The sequence below is a fragment of the Antedon bifida genome, chromosome 4 (assembly GCF_963402885.1).
Source record: "Antedon bifida chromosome 4, ecAntBifi1.1, whole genome shotgun sequence".
Taxonomy (NCBI): Eukaryota; Metazoa; Echinodermata; class Crinoidea; order Comatulida; family Antedonidae; genus Antedon; species Antedon bifida.
In genome coordinates, this window is record NC_136229.1 from 27,214,302 (window position 1) to 27,223,521 (window position 9,220).

The following is a 9,220-nucleotide window of genomic DNA, read 5'->3' on the forward strand; positions in this document are numbered from 1 at the left end:
TTAAAACGATATGTGATTTGGTATTCAACACTCATTTCCAGATTTAAAAAAAAACGTGTTCAAATATCTATTATTTACTATCTTTAAAAGAAACTATCTCGGAAACATTATTGAAAGCATTATTGAAACAGATATACTTTGGGGCATATTCGTACCGAGAACTTTAGTTGATGTTAACCCTGTGCCAGTTATATAGGCCTACAACCTTTCACGTGCGTACATGATGGTTTTGCATTCTATTACATTTTGAAAGCAATTACTGTTACCAAGACGAGTCAAATTGAGTCATCATAAGCAACCTGTACATTAATAACTGAAATGTACTGAAAGACGTAATGGATTTTTTCCGATCAAACATCCCATGCATAAACAGTAGGGCGTAAGAGAGCGTAACGAGGATACAGGTTCAAACTGTAGGGTTCACGTCGGAGTGTGTTTGTGGTTAACACTAGGATGTATGTTCAAACGAAATGGTTAACATTAGAGTGACTTATGTGCTATGTTTGTGGTTAACATTAGAAATTTGTTCAAACGAGATGGTTCACATCAGATTGTGTTTCTGGTTAACACTAGGAGTATGTTCAAACGAAATGGTTCACATTAGATTGACTTACGGGTTGTGTTTGTGGTTAACACTAGGAGTATGTTCAAACGAAATGGTTCACATTATAGTGACTTACGGGTTGTGTTTGTAGTTAACACTAGAAATCTGTTCAAACGGGATGGTTCACATTAGGGTGACTTACGGGTTGTGTTTGTGGTTAATAACAATTGGTGCCAGCATAACGGAAATACGCGGGTCCACATTAGAGTATTATGCAGTGCTTACCACAAATTGGTGATTTTAATTTCCTCTGATTCTGAGGTTGTTCATATTGGAGCATTACATGATGCACTTTGACGCAAACGAGTAAATTCAATCATAAAATGTATATGCTTAAAAATAATGTCATTCTTGTCGTCGTTCAAATGTTATCATTTGTGTCAGCTAAGCTACATTTTTTTTCATGGCGTGCATGCCATAAACGCATTTAATTTCCCCTGATCAATATTTATATTGCATCAATTGTGTGTCAGTGTAATTGCAAAGTTGTTATAAGATACATATAATTTTGTTTCTATTGTAACGAAGGCGCTCATTATATTTACTTTACAATAGAAAATTGTTGACAAAATTCTTAAAAAATACTTACTTAATAATAAGTAATTTCTTAATGTATTTTTATATGAACTGCCGCACATGTTGTAACCGTTGCGGTAATACAGTAAACGTTAAGGGCAATTTATACACAGACGAGCGGTAACGGTAAGCGGAAAACCGCGTAGCTTGTCACACGTATAATCTGTATCTATCCTGAGCGGAAACCGTCCGCTCCGATTTGTGTGTAAATGGTCATAAGGAATAACATAGATTCTATATTTTTATTACCGTTACCGCTCGTCTGTGTAAATTGGCCTTAATGCTTGGTTCCCACTAGAGACGCAACACAGGGACGTAACGCAACGTAAGTGAGTTGACTAATCACACGCGATGCATTATTCGAACTGTCGCTTGTCATTGGTCAACTCGTTTGCGTTACGCTTACGTTCTTGCGTTATACAGACAGTGGTAGCGGTAAGAGAAAACCGCTCAACCGCCCCCCGTCCACTCCGCGTGTTGCGTAAATAGTCATAAGAAATAACATAGATTATATATATATATATATTTGTTTTCCGCTTATCGCTACCACTCGTCTGCGTAAATTGGATTTTATAGTATAATAATTGTAGTAAGTGTACGTAAATGTCATTGGGTACAGTAGTTCTATCACACAAGATGACAGATATCTATTTTCTGTATTCTTAATATAACTTATATTACTTCTGTAAAAAACGACGTGAATACTTAATAAAGTATCCGCTCTCAAAATGACGTCACGCGCGCAGCTGTTCACATCACAATTTGCCACGCTAATTTTATATTGCAGGCGGTATAAAATACCATGGCGTAGGTTGTATTAACATACAGTAAATTCGCACACAGGCCTACATAATATTCCTCGGAGAGTGAGATGGACATTATCGGGATAGATTTACAGCCGATATAAGCTGGCAACGGTCAATCTAAGGTTGAGAGAAATGTAAAGTGCGTAAAAAGTCACTCATTTCCATTAGCGTGTGGTAAAGCCCGATTCACACGTCCGTGTAATCACATTGTAACAAAATGTAAGAAATGTGTGCATGAATATCTGCATGTCGCGATGTACAAGTACGCATTTACACTCACACACTCTAGTTTGTCACGGTAATGTGAAATGAAGTGTAAGAAAACTATTAATTGGTTTCACTAGGACGCAACGTAAGGCCTTAAGCCGCAGCGCAAGCGAGTTGACCAATCACAACAAGCGCGCGACAGTTCGAATAATCATACGTTGCGCATACGTATTTGTTTTGTGTGCTCGTGGGAACCCAAGCTTAAATATTCACTTTGGTTTACAGAGGTTTCATCATCTCTTCGTTTAAAAACGTCTCTCATGCGTACATTGAGATGCTTACATTATTGTTGACCAATTTAGTAATAATTTCACAATTAACTTGAAAGATTATGACTTTTTAAACCCCATAAAACATATCCAATTAAAATTTACATTGAATAAGTCAATAAAACATCGTGTATATTCGTCTAATTATGTTCCACACGGCCGACTGATTCGCTGTTACTCAAATAGCAACGCTTGAAACACGCAGAAGGTTGAACAAAAATGTCTGAAAATATACACAGAGCTAGGTAAAAATATTATATATTTATTTATATATAAAACGCTTGCCTACAGAGCAAATTAACCGCAATATAGCATGTAATGTGCGTGATTAAATGGTTCCCAATAGATTAAATTAACCCCGTTTGCTTCAAGCGCAAACTAACTTGTGATTCAAACGATCGAGTTGATCATAGATCCCAATTGAGGTAATTAGACGCATTTCTATGGAGCGTATCCAGGTATTTGTTTCTATTTCGTAATCGGAATTTACGCGTCAATAGAAAAGAAACACAGAAAGAATAGAGCTACATTCCTACAATGTAATATAGAGGGTATAAACGCGTTTAATAGACGTGTGAACTCGTTTCTATCAAGGGTATAAACGCGTTTAATAGATGTGTGAACTCGTTTCTATCAAGGGTATAAACGCGTTTTATAGATGTGTGAACTCGTTTCTATCAAGTGCACTAAATGTTTTTTTAAAAAAACGCTATTATTTCAAATTATTGACAACACACGGTTATGATATTAAGGTCCGTTTTATTTCTGTATGAGATAAAAATTATAATCATTTTATTTGAAATTTGATAGGTCTAATCATTTTGTTCTATTCTCTAATGTCCGTAAAATTTATAGTATAAAAATGTTAATCGTTGCAGACAGTTAGTTATGACAATAATAATGGTACGTTATGGCACGTCCACTTATCAAAATACAATATCTTAAGATAGTAGGCCTACACAAATTGTAGTGACAGAGACGATAAGACGATATGTATGTCTCTTGGCAATAGTTAGGCCTCATCAGCCGATCTCGGACGGTCGAAAGCACTAATAACCATTCAACAGCTGGCTTGCACCTGAATCTGCAGCTGTCACTAGATTGAGTCTAACAGATTATTGCAAGTCATCTAGAAAAGAAACTGACTTGCAAAAAACCTTTGAAATAACGCTTTTGAAAAGAGAAAATGTACTGTCAGGAACCATAAACAGTAAACCATGTGTGATGTGCCAAATAATGATATGACGTCATCGTGTCCTTATATGTATACTGCCCCGTCATGAAAGAACGACTCAACTGCATAAACCAAAGTTTTGAGATAATCAACAAAACGTGTTATTGTTTTAGCCCTTCTTATGTGTAGATAATATTATTTTGATTTTCACACCTTTTAGTAGTACATATAAGTACTCTTTATTGTGTAGAAAGTTTTATTAAATTTACTGACTCTAATTTTAGATATGTCAGTTTTACTGTTTTTTCATAACATTCTTGGTCAATCATACACAAGAAAATCACGAAAGACTGACTCAACTGCATTTGTCATGAAAGAATCAACTCAACTACAAAATGTATTTTCAAGAAAGTACTAATTTAACGTAAAAAAATATTAAAAACATTTTATATTATTTAATAATTTGATAATAAGACTTTAGTTCATATAATACTTAGTTATATAGTGATTTTTTAAATGATTTATGTTCCTAGGCCAATTTTGTCTACGTCATATAAGGCACCCAAAGCCCATTGTCTGCCTGTGCGTTTTTTGGCTTGTTATAAGCTAAGCCTAAGACTAATTGGGGTTTTTGCTTATAAAGAATGAATTTATATGTGATATTATTTCATTAGAGGAAAATGAACAAGAATATATGTTATTCAAAATAATGACACCTTTTAAAGCATGATATTTAATTCATTCATTTTTTAAATTATTTTTGTCTGGACACTACCGTCGTTATATTGCTGGCAATCAAATTTCCCACTTTTCTGTATATATAATAGTGTGTACATATATTTGTATCTAAAAATAAGTTTCAAATATTGTTTTTCATGTTTCTTGTTATTTTAATTTTTAGTTTTAAGTAATAATTTAAGATGGAGAATATTCAATAATAGCATAATGGTGTTCACATACAGTAGTCTCTTCGGGGTATTTAATTCTGAATATTCGAAAAATATAATTAATACTCTAATAGTAACTAAACAAGTTTAAGTAAGTATTGAATAAAATAAATATTGACAATTATTAGTAGGGCAGTACCAAATTATTTAATGTTTAAAACAACAACATTTGAGTACACAGCTTGCTGTGCAGTAAACACCATTGTTGTGCACTTGAATGGGTTTCCTATGACATAATAGGTGTTAATATGTCAATTGAGTGAGTCTTTCATGACATTTGCAGTTGAGTTAGTCTTTGATGACAATAGTAACACACACTTGCAATTGAGTGGTATTTTGAATTTTAAATTTCATATTTCTAGTCAAAATTTTGAATATCTAAATATACCACAAGGTGTATTATTCCCTAAATAGCCCAAAAAGCTAAAAAAGTGATTTTTGAAAAATGTGTCAGTTGAGTCGTTCTTTCATGACAGGGCAGTATAGTAGACAGAGCTTTAGGGCAGTGTTTGGATGTTGGATTTCAGTCCAACACTCGTCTCGTTGCTTATATCCTTAGGCAAGAGACTTTACTTACGTTTTCCCCAGGTGTAAAAATGGTTACCTGGTAAAGCTGCATTGGGAGTATGTTTCCATTACGTGTTTGATCCACACAATGACTGGAGTAATAATGTTAACACTTAGAGGCTTTGTGCATGAAGCATAACAATTACATAATTAATTGAACAATAACAGAACAACACGTTTTCAATTATATTCTTAAGTATAATAAGTATTATTAATTGTCATGTGTCTATCTCATCAATGTATATGAACATTTATGTCTGAGTATTGTAAGTCGTATTCCTGCTGTTAAGGCATCACACTAAATCTTACTTCGGTCATTGAATCAATTAAAGAAAAGGTATGTAATGTTTTTAAATGTTTCATACAAATTGGTTGTGAATCTATTTCACACTCGATTATAAACGAAACATAAACATCAAATCAATAGAAGGTCCGCCGTACGGTACATAAACAATATCGGTTCTGACGTCACACTTTGAGTATTCTCATAATTATTGTCATCTTTGTAGACAATTTGTATAAACAATAGCGTTGTACATTTGATATAAGCCGTCACATTATTCAATTATTAACTGATAAGGTTGTTACTATTAAAGAATTGTGTTTTTACATAATATGTATTGTGTTGAAGTATTTAGATCAATATAATGACACAATATGTATATATATACCACACCTGTTGTCAGATGATTGTATGTCATGTTCTTGTTTAACAATCGAATCATGTCTGATCTATGTAAATATTGATTCACCATATAATAATTTTAATAATTATTTGAATTTTTTAACAGAGTTGAATAATAAGTAACTCATAACAAAGGTTGTACATCGGTAAGTTGTTATTACAATGTCGATAAACATCATTCTTCATCAGTACAGTATTGTACATTCATCTTATTAACAGCATCGTCATTTCCTGTTATCATTGTTCAACAGAATTACAGCATCATTATTAACAGCCTCATGTCTGTTATTCATCGTCCAATAATCTTATTATCAACTTCGTAATTTTCTGTTGTCATTGTTCAACAGAATTACACCATCATTTATTACCAGCATCATTTCTGTTATTCATCATCCAATCATCTCGTTATCAACATCGTAATTTTATGTTGTCATTGTTTAACAGAATTACACCATCTTTTATTAACAGCATCATTTCTGTCGAAGTAATTCATAAGTATTATTTCATCATCATCATTAACAGCATTTTCTCTCACCACTGGTCAACAGAATTACAGTATACTGTATCATCATCTTATTAATATTTAACAGCATCAATTCTTTCATCATTATTCAACAGTATTATTCCATCTTACTAACATCATCATTTCCTGTTATCATTGTTCAACAGAATTACAGCATCATTATTAACAGCCTCATGTCTGTTATTCATCGTCCAATAATCTTATTATCAACTTCGTAATTTTCTGTTATCATCGTTCAATAGTATTATACCATCATCTAATAAACATCTTATTAACAACATCGTTTTCTGTCATCATTATTTCATCAGAAAACCTACATCAATTATTTATCAATATTATCCATCATCATATTCACAGCATTATCATTTTCTTTCATCATCGTTCAACAGCATTATATCATTTATTAACAGGATCATTTCTGTCGAAGTTATTCATGAGTATTATTTCATCATCTTTAACAGCATTGTAATTTTTTCTCATCATTGGTCAACAGAATTACAGAATACTGTATCATAATCTTATCATCATTATTCATTATTAAAGTATTAATCCATCATCTTACCAACATCATCATTTCCTGTTATCATCTTTCACCAGTATTGTATACCATCATCTTCTAAACAACATCATCTTATTAACATCTTATTAACAACATTGTTTTCTGTCATCATTTTTTTCACCAGAAAATAAATATCAATAATCAAAACTTAAAACGAAATTGCACAAAAATCTAGCAAAAGACATTCCATCATTTTTAAAAGCATCATTTCTATTCTGAATTATTCCATCATTTCCTTTTATCAGTATTATTCCATCTTCATTACTCTCATTATCACCATCATAACTAACGCTATCATCATTACAACTATCGTTGTTATTATCGCTTAACATTATCAACGTTATATTTATCAGCATCATCGTCACTATCAACAGTACCACTACCGTTATCGTTATCAACAGTATCACTATCGGTATCAACAGCATCACTATCGTTATCAATAGCATCACTGTCGTTATCAACAGTATCACTATCGTTATCAACATCATCACTATCGGTATCAACAGCATCACTATCGTTATCAATAGCATCACTATCGTTATCAACATCATCACTATCGGTATCAACAGCATTACTATCGTTATCAATAGCATCACTGTCGTTATCAACAGTATCACTCGTTATCAACACCATCACTATCATTACCAATAGCATCCTATCGTTATCAACAGCATCACTATCATTATCAACAGCATCACTATCATTATCAACAGCAGCACTATCGTTATCAAAAGCATTACTATCGTTATCAACACATCACTGTCGTTATCAACACCATCACTATCGTTATCAACAGCATCACTGTCGTTATCAAACAGCATCATTGTTGTTATTAACAGCATCACTATCGTTATCAACAGTATCATTATCGTCATCAACACCATCACTATTGTTATCAACATAATCACTATCGTTATCAACAGTATCACTATCGTTATCAACAGTATCACTATCGTTATCAACAACATTACTATCGTTATCGACATCATAACTACCGTTATCAACAGTATCACTATCGTTATCAACAGTATCACTATCGTTATCAACATCATCACTATCGTTATCAACAGCATCACTGTCGTTATCAACAGCATCACTATCGTTATCAACAGTATCACTATCGTTATCAACAGTATCACTATCGTTATCAACAACATTACTATCGTTATCAACATCATAACTACCGTTATCAACAGTATCACTATCGTTATCAACAGTATCACTATCGTTATCAACATCATCACTATCGTTATCAACAGCATCACTGTCGTTATCAACAGCATCACAATCGTTATCAACAGTATCACTATCGTTACCAAAAGTATCACTATCATTATCAACAGCATCACTGTCGTTATCAACAGGATCACTGTCGTTATCAACAGTATCACTATCGTTATCAACAGTATCACTATCGTTATCAACAGCATCACTATCGTTACCAACAGTATCACTATTGTTATCCACAGTATCACTATCATTATCAACAGTATCACTGTCGTATCAACAATATCACTATCGTTATCAGCATCATCACTATCGTTATCAACAGCATCATTATCGTTATCAACAGCATCATTATTGGTATCAAAAACATCACTGTTGTTATCAACATCATCACTATCGTTTTCAACAGCATCACTATCGTTATCAACAGCATCATTATCGTTATCAACAGCATTATTATCGGTATCAAAAACATCATTGTTGTTATTAACATCATCACTATCGTTTTCAACAGCATCACTATCGTTATCAACAGTATCATTATCGTTATCAACAGCATTACTATCATTATCAACAGTATCGCTATCGTTATCAACAGCATCTCTATCGTTATCAACAGCGTCACTCTCGTTATCAATAGCATTACTATCAACAGCATCATTATCGGTATCAAAAACATCACTGTTGTTATCAACATCATCACTATTGTTTTCAACAGCATCACTATCGTTATCAACAGCATCACTATCGTCATCAACAGCATCAATATCGTCATCAACAATATCATTAGCTTTATCAACATTATCACTATAGTTATCAACAGCATCACTATCCTCATCAACAGTATCATTATCGTTATAAACATTATCACTATCGTTATCAACAGCATCACTACCGTCATCAACAACATCACTATCGTTATCAAAATTATCACTATCGTTATCAACAGCATCACTATAATTACCAAAGTATCACTATCGTCATCAACAATATCACTATCGTTATCAACAGCATCA